This window comes from Protopterus annectens, chromosome 6.part0 (genome assembly GCF_019279795.1).
Source record: "Protopterus annectens isolate FY-2018-M chromosome 6.part0, PAN1.0, whole genome shotgun sequence".
NCBI classification, from domain to species: domain Eukaryota; kingdom Metazoa; phylum Chordata; order Ceratodontiformes; family Protopteridae; genus Protopterus; species Protopterus annectens.
This window is the reverse complement of record NC_056737.1, coordinates 1,880,208,680-1,880,223,679: the sequence shown is the minus strand read 5'-3', so window position 1 is coordinate 1,880,223,679 and position 15,000 is coordinate 1,880,208,680. Positions and strand designations below refer to the sequence as shown.

The following is a 15,000-nucleotide window of genomic DNA, read 5'->3' as shown; positions in this document are numbered from 1 at the left end:
GGCAAGTGAGCTGTCACAGTCAGCCAGCTCCTGCTTGCTCCTTAGGGTCTTCTAGAGCACTGCTGTGCTGCACACCCCGCTGCTTTCACTTGATAGTCCACGATGGATTTAATTATTTATTTATTCATTCATTCTTTTATTTATTTGAGGGGCTGACTGACTGAGTGACTGAGCTGCCTGCTTACATCTGAATTCCTGGACATTCCGACTTGCCGGTTCCATTTCTTGCTGGACTCTGAAAGGCAAAGAGGACGGACCCAAATGTAAAACTGCAAAATGCAGACTCAGTAGAGTGAGCCCACCACCCATGTGGGACCTGTTCAGTGGCAAAAAGCCTACAGCACCTGGTATTCCCAGGCAGTCTCCCATCCAAGTATTAACCAGGCCTGTCCCTGCTTAGCTTCCGAGATCGGGCACATTCAGGGTGGTATGGCCGTAGGCATCAACTGTTGGCTGGAAACATCCTCTTCTCTCTGGTGTTGCCCTGGATGATATCTCTGCTGCTGTTATGTACTCTGCACCTTCTTAACTTCCAGATTCAGCAAAAAATAATTAAATCAAGAACAAAAACATAAAAATAGCACCTGTGATTCAACACTAGGTAACCCATCCAGATTCATCTGGTCCCGGCCCTGCTTAGCTTCCAGGACGAGACGTGAAAAAAAGGCAAGTGAGCTGTCACAGTCAGCCAGCTGCTGCTTGCTCCTTAGGGTCTTCTAGAGCACTGCTGTGCTGCACACCCCGCTGCTTTCACTTGCTAGTCCCCGATGGATTTAATTATTTATTTATTCATTCATTCTTTTATTTATTTGAGGAGCTAACTGACTGAGTGACTGAGCTGCCTGCTTGCATCTGAATTCCTGGACATTCCAACCTGCCGGTTCCATTACTTGCTGGACTCTGAAAGGCAAAGAGGACGGACCCAAATGTAAAACTGCAAAATGCAGACTCAGTAGAGTGAGCCCACCACCCATGTGGGACTTGTTCAGTGGCAAAAATCTTACAGCACCTGGTATTCCCAGGCAGTCTCCCATCCAAGTACTAAACAGGCCCGACCCTGCTTAGCTTCCGAGATCGGGCGCATTCAGGGTGGTATGGCCGTAGGCATCAACTGGTGGCTGGAAACATCCTCTTGTCTCTAGTGTTGCCCTGGATGATATCTCTGCTGCTATGTACTCGGCACCTACTTAACTTCCAGGGTCAGCAAAAAATAATTAAATCAAGAACAAAAACATAAAAATAGCACCTGTGATTCAACACAAGGTAACCCATCCAGATTCATCCGGGCCCGGCCCTGCTTAGCTTCCAGGACGAGACGTGAAAAAAAGGCAAGTGAGCTGTCACAGTCAGCCAGCTCCTGCTTGCTCCTTAGGGTCTTCTAGAGCACTGCTGTGCTGCACACCCCGCTGCTTTCACTTGATAGTCCGCGATGGATTTAATTATTTATTTATTCATTCATTCTTTTATTTATTTGAGGGGCTGACTGACTCAGTGACTGAGCTGCCTGCTTGCATCTGAATTCCTGGACATTCCAACTTGCCAGTTCCATTTCTTGCTGGACTCTGAAAGTCAAAGAGAATCGACCCAAATGTAAAACTGCAAAATGCAGACTCAGTAGAGTGAGCCCACCACCCATGTGGGACTTGTTCAGTGGCAAAAAGCCTACAGCACCTGGTATTCCCAGGCAGTCTCCCATCCAAGTATTAACCAGGCCCAACCCAACTTAGCTTCTGAGATCAGATGAGATCGGGCGCATTCAGGGTGGTATGGCCGTAGGCAGGGGCGGCCCGTGCTATCGGACTGCCGGACTGCAGCCCCCTCAAAATAAAAAATAGAAAAAAAAAATGCATATGCTCCAGGCAGTCCCCATAGGGGAACACAACAGACTCGCTGGGATTATGTGTTGGGTCCAGACTGCAACAACCACGTCTCATCAGGTAGGAGCTTTGCTTGGGATCACGCAGGTCTTTGGAGTATTTGCACAGGCAGTAAGTTGGTGTGTATGGTGCTTTTTAGTTTTACAATGTTGATACTGGAGTGGTGTGTGTGTGTGTAAATGCCCCAGGTGCTCATGGTGGTGTGGTAGAGAATACCTCAGGCTTGAACTCTGTACCCTGTATGCAGGTGTTAAAGACTTGAGTTCCCTACCCACCACCATTTGTAAAAAAATTGCAGATTTTTGCCTCATATTCGATCTGATCTGTTCCTCATAATATCTGTGGTTTGTAAATGCTGCAATGCTTGGTATTTGATGGTGTAGTAGTAGCATTGTTACCTCACAGCTGCAGGTTCTCAGGTTTGATTCTTGGCTGGGGTTCCTTCTTTGTGGGGTCTGTTATATTCTCCCTGTGTTTGTATGGGTTTGTTTTTATTTGATGTTGCACTGGTAGCATTGTTGCCTCACAGCTGCAGGTTCTCAGGTTTGATTCTTGGCTGGGGTTCCTTCTTTGTGGGGTCCGTATCTTCTCCCTGTGTTTGTGTGGGTTTGCTTTTGTGTCCTCCCATGTTACAAAGACATGTCTGCATTATTTCTTCCTGGGCCTCTGCTGAAAATTGTTTTTTTGTTCCAAGTCAGACTGTCCTGATTAACAAATGTTAAATAAAATTGACAGGCATTTGAATTTCAGACTTCAGGTTTCTGAATGATTAATTCCTTGCATATTTGATGGTGCAGTGGTAGTATTGTTCCCTCACAGCTATAAGTTTTCTGGTTTGATTCTTGGTTGGGGTGGCTTCAGTGTGGAGTCTGCATCTCCTCCCTGTGTTTGTGTGGATTTGCTCTGGTGGCCTGCCATTTTACAAAGACGTGTCTGCAGTATTAATCCCTGCGTCTCTGCTGAAAATTGTTTTTGTTCTGTCCGCAGTAAAATTGACCCTCATTTGAATTTCAAACTTCATGTTCTTCAGAATACATAGTAGCACAACCTTTTTTTCTAGCAATTTTCTAAGTTTATAAGATGAATATTTTAAATTTGTCCCTATTTATGGGACTGTAATTCCCCATTATTGGCTTTGTCCAGGTTTTTGTGCTAAGGTTGACAGCTATGGCATCAACTGAATTCACTGAATATGTTTGAGGGCTGTATTCCCTCATTACTGGGTTTGTCCAGGTGTTTTGTACTAAGAGGTTGACAGCTATGCTGAGAACTGAATTCACTAAATGATAGCCATTTAAGTTTCAGTCTTCCTCTCTTTTACAAAACAGCTGATGTGGCGTAGTGGTATGTTACTCTGACTGACTGTTTTTTGCTCAGGGACCTTGGCAGTAAAATGTATGGTGGCAACACAACATTTTATTCTAGCAACTTTCCAAGATTATACAAGCAATGTTTAATGTGTCCCTGGTTTTTGGGCTTTTGACCCCCCCCCCCCAATACATTTTGGCTTTTTCCAGTTTTCTTGAGCTGTGTAGTTGAGATGCAGTTGAGTATTGAGTAGATTTTACAAGGAGCTGAGAGCTGCAGGGGAATAGAAGTTTAGTGCTACTACTTTGCCTAGTTAATACTATAGCACAACAGGTTGTGCACTTGCTTTTGATGCAGAAGGCTGTGGGTTCTACTCCCACAAGGGGTAGATACTGCCGTACTGAGAATGTTCTCCTTGGTGAAGATACTAACTATGAATCAGTTTGCCATCCATTTCCTCTTGCAATATTATTACTAGCTTATCATTTTTTAATGTAATATAGGCAATTTATTCCTGAGGGGCAACAGACACTTTATTTTTCGATGAAACCATGAAATATAAAGGTGATTGCTAGCAGCAACCGCTTTATTAGTTACAAATTTCTTTAATGTGGATTTATTTAGATGACTTACTTCAGAGATTGTGCATATTTACTGATAATGAACTGTAGAATTCTGCATATTTACTGATAATGGACTGTAGAATTGTGCGTATTTACTGATAAAGGTGGACTGTAGAATTGTGCATATTTACTGTTAATGGTGGACTGTAGAATTGTGCATATTTACTAATAATGGTGGACTGTGGAATTGTGCATATTTACTAATAATGGTGGACTGTAGAATTGTGTATATTTACTAATAATGGTGGACTGTGGAAGTCTGAGTAGACTTTTTTATGATAAATGTTCTCAACTGGGCAGTTTTGCCATTATGAGTGCATATGGTTTGTTTCATTGCTTACTGGAAAAATGTTCAAAACAAATTTAAAACACCCTCTAACAAGTGTACTGTATTGTACAAGGAATATAATTTTAGTACAATGAGGAAGGTGTATCAAAGAGCGCATGTATGTTTCATATGCAAGGGGCCTATGATTTGAAAACAGCCCAAAATTAATCTTTATCTGCCACTAGCAAAATGTATTTTCTTTGAATGTGGGTTTCAATGCTGTTTCAATGAATGTGAGTTTCAAGGGCAGAGAAGTTTTAATGCTAAGTTTTCATTGTGAGACTGCATTGCTTTGTTTAACAGATGACTTAGTGTTTGTGCTGTAAAATACAAAATAAAACTTTCAAATGAAGTCCAACTCATCATAGAAGTAAAGCAGTATGCACATTAGTGTTTATGGTAAATGGAGTGAAATAGCCAAGTAATGGTTCATTGGAATGGCTGCAGAGGCTCTATTCAACCATTATTTTGTCAGGGGGGAAGGGCAGCAAACTCAGACAGGCCCAGCTGAACTATACCTCCCAAATGTCCAGATTTTCAAAGAATGAACAGATTTTTGCTTCTTATTTTTGGTTTGTTCTTCATAAAATTTGTAGTTTTCTGGCAAATCATTTAGGAATTAAGTCACTAAATAATAAGTTTCAGACTTCATAACCTTCAGAAAAATGCATGTTAAAGTAAGAGCTGTTCCATCAACTGTCTCAATTTATACAAGAGCAATTTTTAGTACTGTTTATATATGTGCCCCCAATATATTTGGCCTTGTTCAGATTTACTGCATTAACAGGTTGAGAGGTACATGCAAATAAATTGCTTTATAGAATTAGGCATAGCCAACCTCTCAACTGTCCCCAATTTTTGGCTCAAAATGTTGCTCTTCCCCCTAATAATCCATCCACAAAATAGCAATTTTGGAAGAAAACATGGAGGGTTTACAGTTAAGAAATAACTGTAATAATCAAAGTTATAGATTACTTGAAATGCATGTAGATTCTTTTATTTTGTCAGCTGCTCAAGGTAGCAGTACTAATATTAAAGTGTCCCTTCTTTGACAGGTAGCAGCTGTATTGTGTGTCTATTTTATGTTTTTGCATCACATTTTTGGTCCATTTTTCATAAAGTTGTGTTTTTTGGCAAGTTAGTGACAAATCACTAAAGACTGAAGTTAGAAAATGACAGCCATTTGAGTTTCAGATGTTATACCCTTCAGAAAATTCATACTAATGCAAGACCTATTCTATTATCTTTCTAAGTTTATTAGTGCAATATTTAAAAATTGTCCTTATTTTTAGGCCTTTGTCCCACTTCTGTGTATGGCTTTGTCCAGATTTCTTGCTCTTGAGGTTGAGAGGTATGACAAATGTGTCAGGGCCATCACAGTCAGCCAGAGAGATTTCAAATTGTGACATGCTTGTTGCACCCCACTCCCCCATGTAGTGACTCTGGATGTGTCCAAGCAAGGCAAGGAGTAGTTGTATCTACCTTGGATGGGGAGGACACACTGCATAAGTACTACAGTGGCTTTTCATCTGTCCTTGATTTTGCAGAATGGTCTGGTTTCTGTCATATTTTTGTACTGTTGATTTATGCTTATTACTCTGATTTATGCTTATTACTCAAAGTGCCTGTTGCTCTGTGTTTAAGTAGCAATGCTTTAATGACCGTAAGGTAAGCTTGTCTGAGATTGTAAGATGCAAGTAAGCTTTAATAAGCATACTGTTAAAGAATTGCCAACATTGAAAGCCTTTCTGCTGTTGCCATGCAGAGAATACTTGACTAGATAATGTATAAGCCTTGGGTATTAAAGGACAGGATTCCATTATTTTAAAAAGCTCATTACACTTGTTGGAGACTTCCAGTCATCTCTACAGACTTTACCCGTAAACTAAACAGAATGTCAATCATGTGTGGTCCATAACATGTACAGTAATCCTTTAAGCAATGTATCTTGAGCTTGTTTCTTGTTTGCTTTTCATTTTTTACTTTTATCATGTTTTCCCCATGAAACAAGTTGTCAGGCAGCAGGTCTTTTTTGGATAAGAAACATTTTGGGGCATCACATAGATTTCTACTTTCAGCATGTTACTTGGTACTTTAATAAAGCTGAATATATTATAATTAGAACTGCAGTGCAAGGAGAAGTGGTTTGAGTTGAGTGCTTCTGGTTTTTCTTATACTTGATTTTGACTGGCATTCCAGTAATGTATTTAAAAAGTAATTTATTTTTGATGCCTCACAACCTTTTGTTTCCATCAAGATATTAAGTAAGCTGTCATGCAGCCAATGCATTGAAATATTTTTATTCTTCTACACTTATTTTGTCTTGATTGGACTTTCATAATGATGGTTTGCCACCCAGGGCAGCGTATTTAATTAAAGTTAGTTTTTTGTGGTTGTGTGCATAGCTCCTCCCCTTTCTTGTTGACCACACCCCCTCCACTTGACCCCACCCATTCAGCTGTCTCCTACAGCCCCCCTGTGATTTGAAGTCACCAGCCGCCACTGGCCGTAGGCATCAACTGGTGCTGAGAAACAGCCTCTTGTCTCTGGTGTTGCCCTGAATGATATCTCTGCTGCTGTCATGTACTCTGCACCTACATAACTTCCAGGGTCAGCAAAAAATAATTAAATCAAGAACAAAAACATAAAAATAGCACCTGTGATTCAACACAAGGTAACCCATCCAGATTCATCCGGGCCCGGCCCTGCTTAGCTTCCAGGACGAGACGTGAAAAAAGGCAAGTGAGCTGTCACAGTCTGCAGGATGCGGCTTGCTCCTTTGTGTCTTCTAGAGCACTGCTGTGCTGCACACCCCGCTGCTTTCACTTGCTTGTCCCCGATGGATTTAATTATTTATTTATTCATTCATTCATTCTTTTATTTATTTGAGGGGCTGACTGACTGAGTGACTGAGCTGCCTGCTTGCATGTGAATTCCTGGACATTCCAACTTGCCGGTTCCATTTCTTGCTGGACTCTGAAAGGCAAAGAGGACGGACCCAAATGTAAAACTGCAAAATGCAGACTCAGTAGAGTGAGCCCACCACCCATGTGGGACTTGTTCAGTGGCAAAAAGCCTACAGCACCTGGTATTCCCAGGCGGTCTCCCATCCAAGTACTAACCAGGCCCGACCCTGCTTAGCTTCCGAGATCAGGCGCATTCAGGGTGGTATGGCCGTAGGCATCAACTGCTGCTGCGAAACAGCCTCTTGTCTCTGGTGTTGTCCTGGATGATATCTCTGCTGCTGTCATGTACTCTGCACCTACATAACTTCCAGGGTCAGCAAAAAATAATTAAATCAAGAACAAAAACATAAAAATAGCACCTGTGATTCAACACAAGGTAACCCATCCAGATTCATCCGGGCCCGGCCCTGCTTAGCTTCCAGGACGAGACGTGAAAAAAAGGCAAGTGAGCTGTCACAGTCAGCAGGATGCGGCTTGCTCCTTAGTGTCTTCTAGAGCACTGCTGTGCTGCACACCCCGCTGCTTTCACTTGCTTGTCCCCGATGGATTTAATTATTTATTTATTCATTCATTCATTCTTTTATTTATTTGAGGGGCTGACTGACTGAGTGACTGAGCTGCCTGCTTGCATGTGAATTCCTGGACATTCCAACTTGCGGTTCCATTTCTTGCTGGACTCTGAAAGGCAAAGAGGACGGACCCAAATGTAAAACTGCAAAATGCAGACTCAGTAGAGTGAGCCCACCACCCATGTGGGACTTGTTCAGTGGCAAAAAGCCTACAGCACCTGGTATTCCCAGGCGGTCTCCCATCCAAGTACTAACCAGGCCCGACCCTGCTTAGCTTCCGAGATCAGGCGAGATCGGGCGCATTCAGGGTGGTATGGCCGTAGGCATCAACTGCTGCTGCGAAACAGCCTCTTGTCTCTGGTGTTGTCCTGGATGATATCTCTGCTGCTGTCATGTACTCTGCACCTACATAACTTCCAGGGTCAGCAAAAAATAATTAAATCAAGAACAAAAACATAAAAATAGCACCTGTGATTCAACACAAGGTAACCCATCCAGATTCATCCGGGCCCGGCCCTGCTTAGCTTCCAGGACGAGACGTGAAAAAAAGGCAAGTGAGCTGTCACAGTCAGCAGGATGCGGCTTGCTCCTTAGTGTCTTCTAGAGCACTGCTGTGCTGCACACCCCGCTGCTTTCACTTGCTTGTCCCGATGGATTTAATTATTTATTTATTCATTCATTCATTCTTTTATTTATTTGAGGGGCTGACTGACTGAGTGACTGAGCTGCCTGCTTGCATGTGAATTCCTGGACATTCCAACTTGCGGTTCCATTTCTTGCTGGACTCTGAAAGGCAAAGAGGACGGACCCAAATGTAAAACTGCAAAATGCAGACTCAGTAGAGTGAGCCCACCACCCATGTGGGACTTGTTCAGTGGCAAAAGCCTACAGCACCTGGTATTCCCAGGCGGTCTCCCATCCAAGTACTAACCAGGCCCGACCCTGCTTAGCTTCGAGCGAGATCGGGCGAGAGCATTCAGGGTGGTATGGCCGTAGGCATCAACTGCTGCTGCGAAACAGCCTCTTGTCTCTGGTGTTGTCCTGGATGATATCTCTGCTGCTGTCATGTACTCTGCACCTACATAACTTCCAGGGTCAGCAAAAAATAATTAAATCAAGAACAAAAACATAAAAATAGCACCTGTGATTCAACACAAGGTAACCCATCCAGATTCATCCGGGCCCGGCCCTGCTTAGCTTCCAGGGCGAGACGTGAAAAAAAGGCAAGTGAGCTGTCACAGTCAGCAGGATGCGGCTTGCTCCTTAGTGTCTTCTAGAGCACTGCTGTGCTGCACACTCCGCTGCTTTCACTTGCTTGTCCCGATGGATTTAATTATTTATTTATTCATTCATTCATTCTTTTATTTATTTGAGGGGCTGACTGACTGAGTGACTGAGCTGCCTGCTTGCATGTGAATTCCTGGACATTCCAACTTGCGGTTCCATTTCTTGCTGGACTCTGAAAGGCAAAGAGGACGGACCCAAATGTAAAACTGCAAAATGCAGACTCAGTAGAGTGAGCCCACCACCCATGTGGGACTTGTTCAGTGGCAAAAGCCTACAGCACCTGGTATTCCCAGGCGGTCTCCCATCCAAGTACTAACCAGGCCCGACCCTGCTTAGCTTCCGAGATCAGGCGAGATCGGGCGCATTCAGGGTGGTATGGCCGTAGGCATCAACTGCTGCTGCGAAACAGCCTCTTGTCTCTGGTGTTGTCCTGGATGATATCTCTGCTGCTGTCATGTACTCTGCACCTACATAACTTCCAGGGTCAGCAAAAAATAATTAAATCAAGAACAAAAACATAAAAATAGCACCTGTGATTCAACACAAGGTAACCCATCCAGATTCATCCGGGCCGGCCCTGCTTAGCTTCCAGGTCGTGACGTGAAAAAAAGGCAAGTGAGCTGTCACAGTCAGCAGGATGCGGCTTGCTCCTTAGTGTCTTCTAGAGCACTGCTGTGCTGCACACCCGGCTGCTTTCACTTGCTTGTCCCGATGGATTTAATTATTTATTTATTCATTCATTCATTCTTTTATTTATTTGAGGGGCTGACTGACTGAGTGACTGAGCTGCCTGCTTGCATGTGAATTCCTGGACATTCCAACTTAGCGGTTCCATTTCTTGCTGGACTCTGAAAGGCAAAGAGGACGGACCCAAATGTAAAACTGCAAAATGCAGACTCAGTAGAGTGAGCCCACCACCCATGTGGGACTTGTTCAGTGGCAAAAACCTACAGCACCTGGTATTCCTAGGCGGTCTCCCATCCAAGTACTAACCAGGACCGACCCTGCTTAGCATTCTCTGCGAGACGTGAAAAAAAAGAAGTGGGCTGTGAAATCCAGCTGGGTGCTTTTCTTGCTCTTTGGATTCTTCTAGTGCACTGAGTGATGCCCACCTTGCTAGTTTCACTTGCTAGTCCCCGATGGATTTAATTATTTATTTATTTATCCATTCATTCTTTTATTTATTTGAGGGGCTGACTGACTGAGTGACTGAGCTGCCTGCTTGCATGTGAATTCCTGGACATTCCAACTTGCGGTTCCATTTCTTGCTGGACTCTGAAAGGCAAAGAGGACGGACCCAAATGTAAAACTGCAAAATGCAGACTCAGTAGAGTGAGCCCACCACCCATGTGGGACTTGTTCAGTGGCAAAAAGCCTACAGCACCTGGTATTCCCAGGCGGTCTCCCATCCAAGTACTAACCAGGCCCGACCCTGCTTAGCTTCCGAGATCAGGCGAGATCGGGCGCATTCAGGGTGGTATGGCCGTAGGCATCAACTGCTGCTGCGAAACAGCCTCTTGTCTCTGGTGTTGTCCTGGATGATATCTCTGCTGCTGTCATGTACTCTGCACCTACATAACTTCCAGGGTCAGCAAAAAATAATTAAATCAAGAACAAAAACATAAAAATAGCACCTGTGATTCAACACAAGGTAACCCATCCAGATTCATCCGGGCCCGGCCCTGCTTAGCTTCAGGGCGAGGCGTGAAAGAACGCAAGTGAGCTGTCACAGTCAGCAGGATGCGGCTTGCTCCTTAGTGTCTTCTAGAGCACTGCTGTGCTGCACACCCGCTGCTTTCACTTGCTTGTCCCCGATGGATTTAATTATTTATTTATTCATTCATTCATTCTTTTATTTATTTGAGGGGCTGACTGACTGAGTGACTGAGCTGCCTGCTTGCATGTGAATTCCTGGACATTCCAACTTGCCGGTTCCATTTCTTGCTGGACTCTGAAAGGCAAAGAGGACGGACCCAAATGTAAAACTGCAAAATGCAGACTCAGTAGAGTGAGCCCACCACCCATGTGGGACTTGTTCAGTGGCAAAAAGCCTACAGCACCTGGTATTCCCAGGCGGTCTCCCATCCAAGTACTAACCAGGCCCGACCCTGCTTAGCTTCTGAGACGAGATCGGGCGCATTCAGGGTGGTATGGCCGTAGGCATCAACTGCTGCTGCGAAACAGCCTCTTGTCTCTGGTGTTGTCCTGGATGATATCTCTGCTGCTGTCATGTACTCTGCACCTACATAACTTCCAGGGTCAGCAAAAAATAATTAAATCAAGAACAAAAACATAAAAATAGCACCTGTGATTCAACACAAGGTAACCCATCCAGATTCATCCGGGCCCGGCCCTGCTTAGCTTCCAGGGCGAGACGTGAAAAAAAGGCAAGTGAGCTGTCACAGTCAGCAGGATGCGGCTTGCTCCTTAGTGTCTTCTAGAGCACTGCTGTGCTGCACACCCCGCTGCTTTCACTTGCTTGTCCCGATGGATTTAATTATTTATTTATTCATTCATTCATTCTTTTATTTATTTGAGGGGCTGACTGACTGAGTGACTGAGCTGCCTGCTTGCATGTGAATTCCTGGACATTCCAACTTGCCATTTCTTGCTGGACTCTGAAAGGCAAAGAGGACGGACCCAAATGTAAAACTGCAAAATGCAGACTCAGTAGAGTGAGCCCACCACCCATGTGGGACTTGTTCAGTGGCAAAAGCCTACAGCACCTGGTATTCCCAGGCGGTCTCCCATCCAAGTACTAACCAGGCCCGACCCTGCTTAGCTTCCGAGATCAGGCGAGATCGGGCGCATTCAGGGTGGTATGGCCGTAGGCATCAACTGCTGCTGCGAAACAGCCTCTTGTCTCTGGTGTTGTCCTGGATGATATCTCTGCTGCTGTCATGTACTCTGCACCTACATAACTTCCAGGGTCAGCAAAAAATAATTAAATCAAGAACAAAAACATAAAAATAGCACCTGTGATTCAACACAAGGTAACCCATCCAGATTCATCGGGCCCGGCCCTGCTTAGCTTGCAGGACGAGACGTGAAAAAAAGGCAAGTGAGCTGTCACAGTCAGCAGGATGCGGCTTGCTCCTTAGTGTCTTCTAGAGCACTGCTGTGCTGCACACCCTGCTGCTTTCACTTGCTTGTCCCGATGGATTTAATTATTTATTTATTCATTCATTCATTCTTTTATTTATTTGAGGGGCTGACTGACTGAGTGACTGAGCTGCCTGCTTGCATGTGAATTCCTGGACATTCCAACTTGCGGTTCCATTTCTTGCTGGACTCTGAAAGGCAAAGAGGACGGACCCAAATGTAAAACTGCAAAATGCAGACTCAGTAGAGTGAGCCCACCACCCATGTGGGACTTGTTCAGTGGCAAAAGCCTACAGCACCTGGTATTCCCAGGCGGTCTCCCATCCAAGTACTAACCAGGCCCGACCCTGCTTAGCTTCCGAGATCAGACGAGATCGGGAGCATTCAGGGTGGTATGGCCGTAGGCATCAACTGCTGCTGCGAAACAGCCTCTTGTCTCTGGTGTTGTCCTGGATGATATCTCTGCTGCTGTCATGTACTCTGCACCTACATAACTTCCAGGGTCAGCAAAAAATAATTAAATCAAGAACAAAAACATAAAAATAGCACCTGTGATTCAACACAAGGTAACCCATCCAGATTCATCCGGGCCCGGCCCTGCTTAGCTTCCAGGACGAGACGTGAAAAAAAGGCAAGTGAGCTGTCACAGTCAGCAGGATGCGGCTTGCTCCTTAGTGTCTTCTAGAGCACTGCTGTGCTGCACACCCCGCTGCTTTCACTTGCTTGTCCCGATGGATTTAATTATTTATTTATTCATTCATTCATTCTTTTATTTATTTGAGGGGCTGACTGACTGAGTGACTGAGCTGCCTGCTTGCATGTGAATTCCTGGACATTCCAACTTGCGGTTCCATTTCTTGCTGGACTCTGAAAGGCAAAGAGGACGGACCCAAATGTAAAACTGCAAAATGCAGACTCAGTAGAGTGAGCCCACCACCCATGTGGGACTTGTTCAGTGGCAAAAAGCCTACAGCACCTGGTATTCCCAGGCGGTCTCCCATCCAAGTACTAACCAGGCCCGACCCTGCTTAGCTTCCGAGATCGGGCGCATTCAGGGTGGTATGGCCGTAGGCATCAACTGGTGCCTGGAAACAGCCTCTTGTCTCTGGTGTTGTCCTGGATGATATCTCTGCTGCTGTCATGTACTCTGCACCTACATAACTTCCAGGGTCAGCAAAAAATAATTAAATCAAGAACAAAAACATAAAAATAGCACCTGTGATTCAACACAAGGTAACCCATCCAGATTCATCCGGCCGCGCGCCTGCTTAGCTTCAGGACGAGACGTGAAAAAAGGCAAGTGAGCTGTCACAGTCAGCAGGATGCGGCTTGCTCCTTAGTGTCTTCTAGAGCACTGCTGTGCTGCACACCCCGCTGCTTTCACTTGCTTGTCCCCGATGGATTTAATTATTTATTTATTCATTCATTCATTCTTTTATTTATTTGAGGGGCTGACTGACTGAGTGACTGAGCTGCCTGCTTGCATGTGAATTCCTGGACATTCCAACTTGCCGGTTCCATTTCTTGCTGGACTCTGAAAGGCAAAGAGGACGGACCCAAATGTAAAACTGCAAAATGCAGACTCAGTAGAGTGAGCCCACCACCCATGTGGGACTTGTTCAGTGGCAAAAAGCCTACAGCACCTGGTATTCCCAGGCGGTCTCCCATCCAAGTACTAACCAGGCCCGACCCTGCTTAGCTTCCGAGATCAGACGAGATCGGGCGCATTCAGGGTGGTATGGCCGTAGGCATCAACTGCTGCTGCGAAACAGCCTCTTGTCTCTGGTGTTGTCCTGGATGATATCTCTGCTGCTGTCATGTACTCTGCACCTACATAACTTCCAGGGTCAGCAAAAAATAATTAAATCAAGAACAAAAACATAAAAATAGCACCTGTGATTCAACACAAGGTAACCCATCCAGATTCATCCGGGCCCGGCCCTGCTTAGCTTCCAGGACGAGACGTGAAAAAAGGCAAGTGAGCTGTCACAGTCAGCAGGATGCGGCTTGCTCCTTAGTGTCTTCTAGAGCACTGTTGTGCTGCACACCCTGCTGCTTTCACTTGCTTGTCCCGATGGATTTAATTATTTATTTATTCATTCATTCATTCTTTTATTTATTTGAGGGGCTGACTGACTGAGTGACTGAGCTGCCTGCTTGCATGTGAATTCCTGGACATTCCAACTTGTTCCATTTCTTGCTGGACTCTGAAAGGCAAAGAGGACGGACCCAAATGTAAAACTGCAAAATGCAGACTCAGTAGAGTGAGCCCACCACCCATGTGGGACTTGTTCAGTGGCAAAAACCTACAGCACCTGGTATTCCCAGGCGGTCTCCCATCCAAGTACTAACCAGGCCCGACCCTGCTTAGCTTCCGAGATCAGACGAGATCGGGCGCATTCAGGGTGGTATGGCCCTAGGCATCAACTGCTGCTGCTGCGAAACAGCCTCTTGTCTCTGGTGTTGTCCTGGATGATATCTCTGCTGCTGTCATGTACTCTGCACCTACATAACTTCCAGGGTCAGCAAAAAATAATTAAATCAAGAACAAAAACATAAAAATAGCACCTGTGATTCAACACAAGGTAACCCATCCAGATTCATCCGGGCCCGGCCCTGCTTAGCTTCCAGGGCGAGACGTGAAAAAAAGGCAAGTGAGCTGTCACAGTCAGCAGGATGCGGCTTGCTCCTTAGTGTCTTCTAGAGCACTGCTGTGCTGCACACCCGCTGCTTTCACTTGCTTGTCCCCGATGGATTTAATTATTTATTTATTCATTCATTCATTCTTTTATTTATTTGAGGGGCTGACTGACTGAGTGACTGAGCTGCCTGCTTGCATGTGAATTCCTGGACATTCCAACTTGCGGTTCCATTTCTTGCTGGACTCTGAAAGGCAAAGAGGACGGACCCAAATGTAAAACTGCACAAAATGCCCCCGAT

The 15,000-nt window shown here is 44.9% G+C and overlaps 8 non-coding genes and 6 pseudogenes across 8 annotated transcripts; all 14 read right to left on the bottom strand.

The window, feature by feature from the left end:
* Positions 1-332: 332 nt before the first annotated feature.
* LOC122805138 lies at positions 333-441 on the bottom strand (annotated as a pseudogene).
* Positions 442-997: 556 nt separating this feature from the next.
* LOC122805136 lies at positions 998-1,106 on the bottom strand (annotated as a pseudogene).
* A 553-nt stretch (positions 1,107-1,659) lies between these two features.
* Positions 1,660-1,778, bottom strand: LOC122805082. Its single transcript, XR_006365301.1, has one exon. It is a non-coding gene; the product is annotated as a 5S ribosomal RNA (ribosomal RNA).
* Positions 1,779-7,209: 5,431 nt separating this feature from the next.
* On the bottom strand, positions 7,210-7,318 carry LOC122805106 (annotated as a pseudogene).
* Positions 7,319-7,877: 559 nt separating this feature from the next.
* On the bottom strand, positions 7,878-7,996 carry LOC122805030. Its single transcript, XR_006365267.1, has one exon. It is a non-coding gene; the product is annotated as a 5S ribosomal RNA (ribosomal RNA).
* Positions 7,997-8,553: 557 nt separating this feature from the next.
* LOC122805129 lies at positions 8,554-8,669 on the bottom strand (annotated as a pseudogene).
* A 557-nt stretch (positions 8,670-9,226) lies between these two features.
* LOC122805029 lies at positions 9,227-9,345 on the bottom strand. Its single transcript, XR_006365266.1, has one exon. It is a non-coding gene; the product is annotated as a 5S ribosomal RNA (ribosomal RNA).
* A 985-nt stretch (positions 9,346-10,330) lies between these two features.
* Positions 10,331-10,449, bottom strand: LOC122805028. The gene has a single exon (XR_006365265.1). It is a non-coding gene; the product is annotated as a 5S ribosomal RNA (ribosomal RNA).
* A 557-nt stretch (positions 10,450-11,006) lies between these two features.
* Positions 11,007-11,120, bottom strand: LOC122805118 (annotated as a pseudogene).
* Positions 11,121-11,672: 552 nt separating this feature from the next.
* On the bottom strand, positions 11,673-11,791 carry LOC122805167. Its single transcript, XR_006365350.1, has one exon. It is a non-coding gene; the product is annotated as a 5S ribosomal RNA (ribosomal RNA).
* A 556-nt stretch (positions 11,792-12,347) lies between these two features.
* On the bottom strand, positions 12,348-12,466 carry LOC122805144. The gene has a single exon (XR_006365336.1). It is a non-coding gene; the product is annotated as a 5S ribosomal RNA (ribosomal RNA).
* A 558-nt stretch (positions 12,467-13,024) lies between these two features.
* On the bottom strand, positions 13,025-13,133 carry LOC122805093 (annotated as a pseudogene).
* Positions 13,134-13,691: 558 nt separating this feature from the next.
* On the bottom strand, positions 13,692-13,810 carry LOC122805100. The gene has a single exon (XR_006365310.1). It is a non-coding gene; the product is annotated as a 5S ribosomal RNA (ribosomal RNA).
* A 553-nt stretch (positions 13,811-14,363) lies between these two features.
* LOC122805038 lies at positions 14,364-14,482 on the bottom strand. The gene has a single exon (XR_006365275.1). It is a non-coding gene; the product is annotated as a 5S ribosomal RNA (ribosomal RNA).
* Positions 14,483-15,000: the final 518 nt, after the last annotated feature.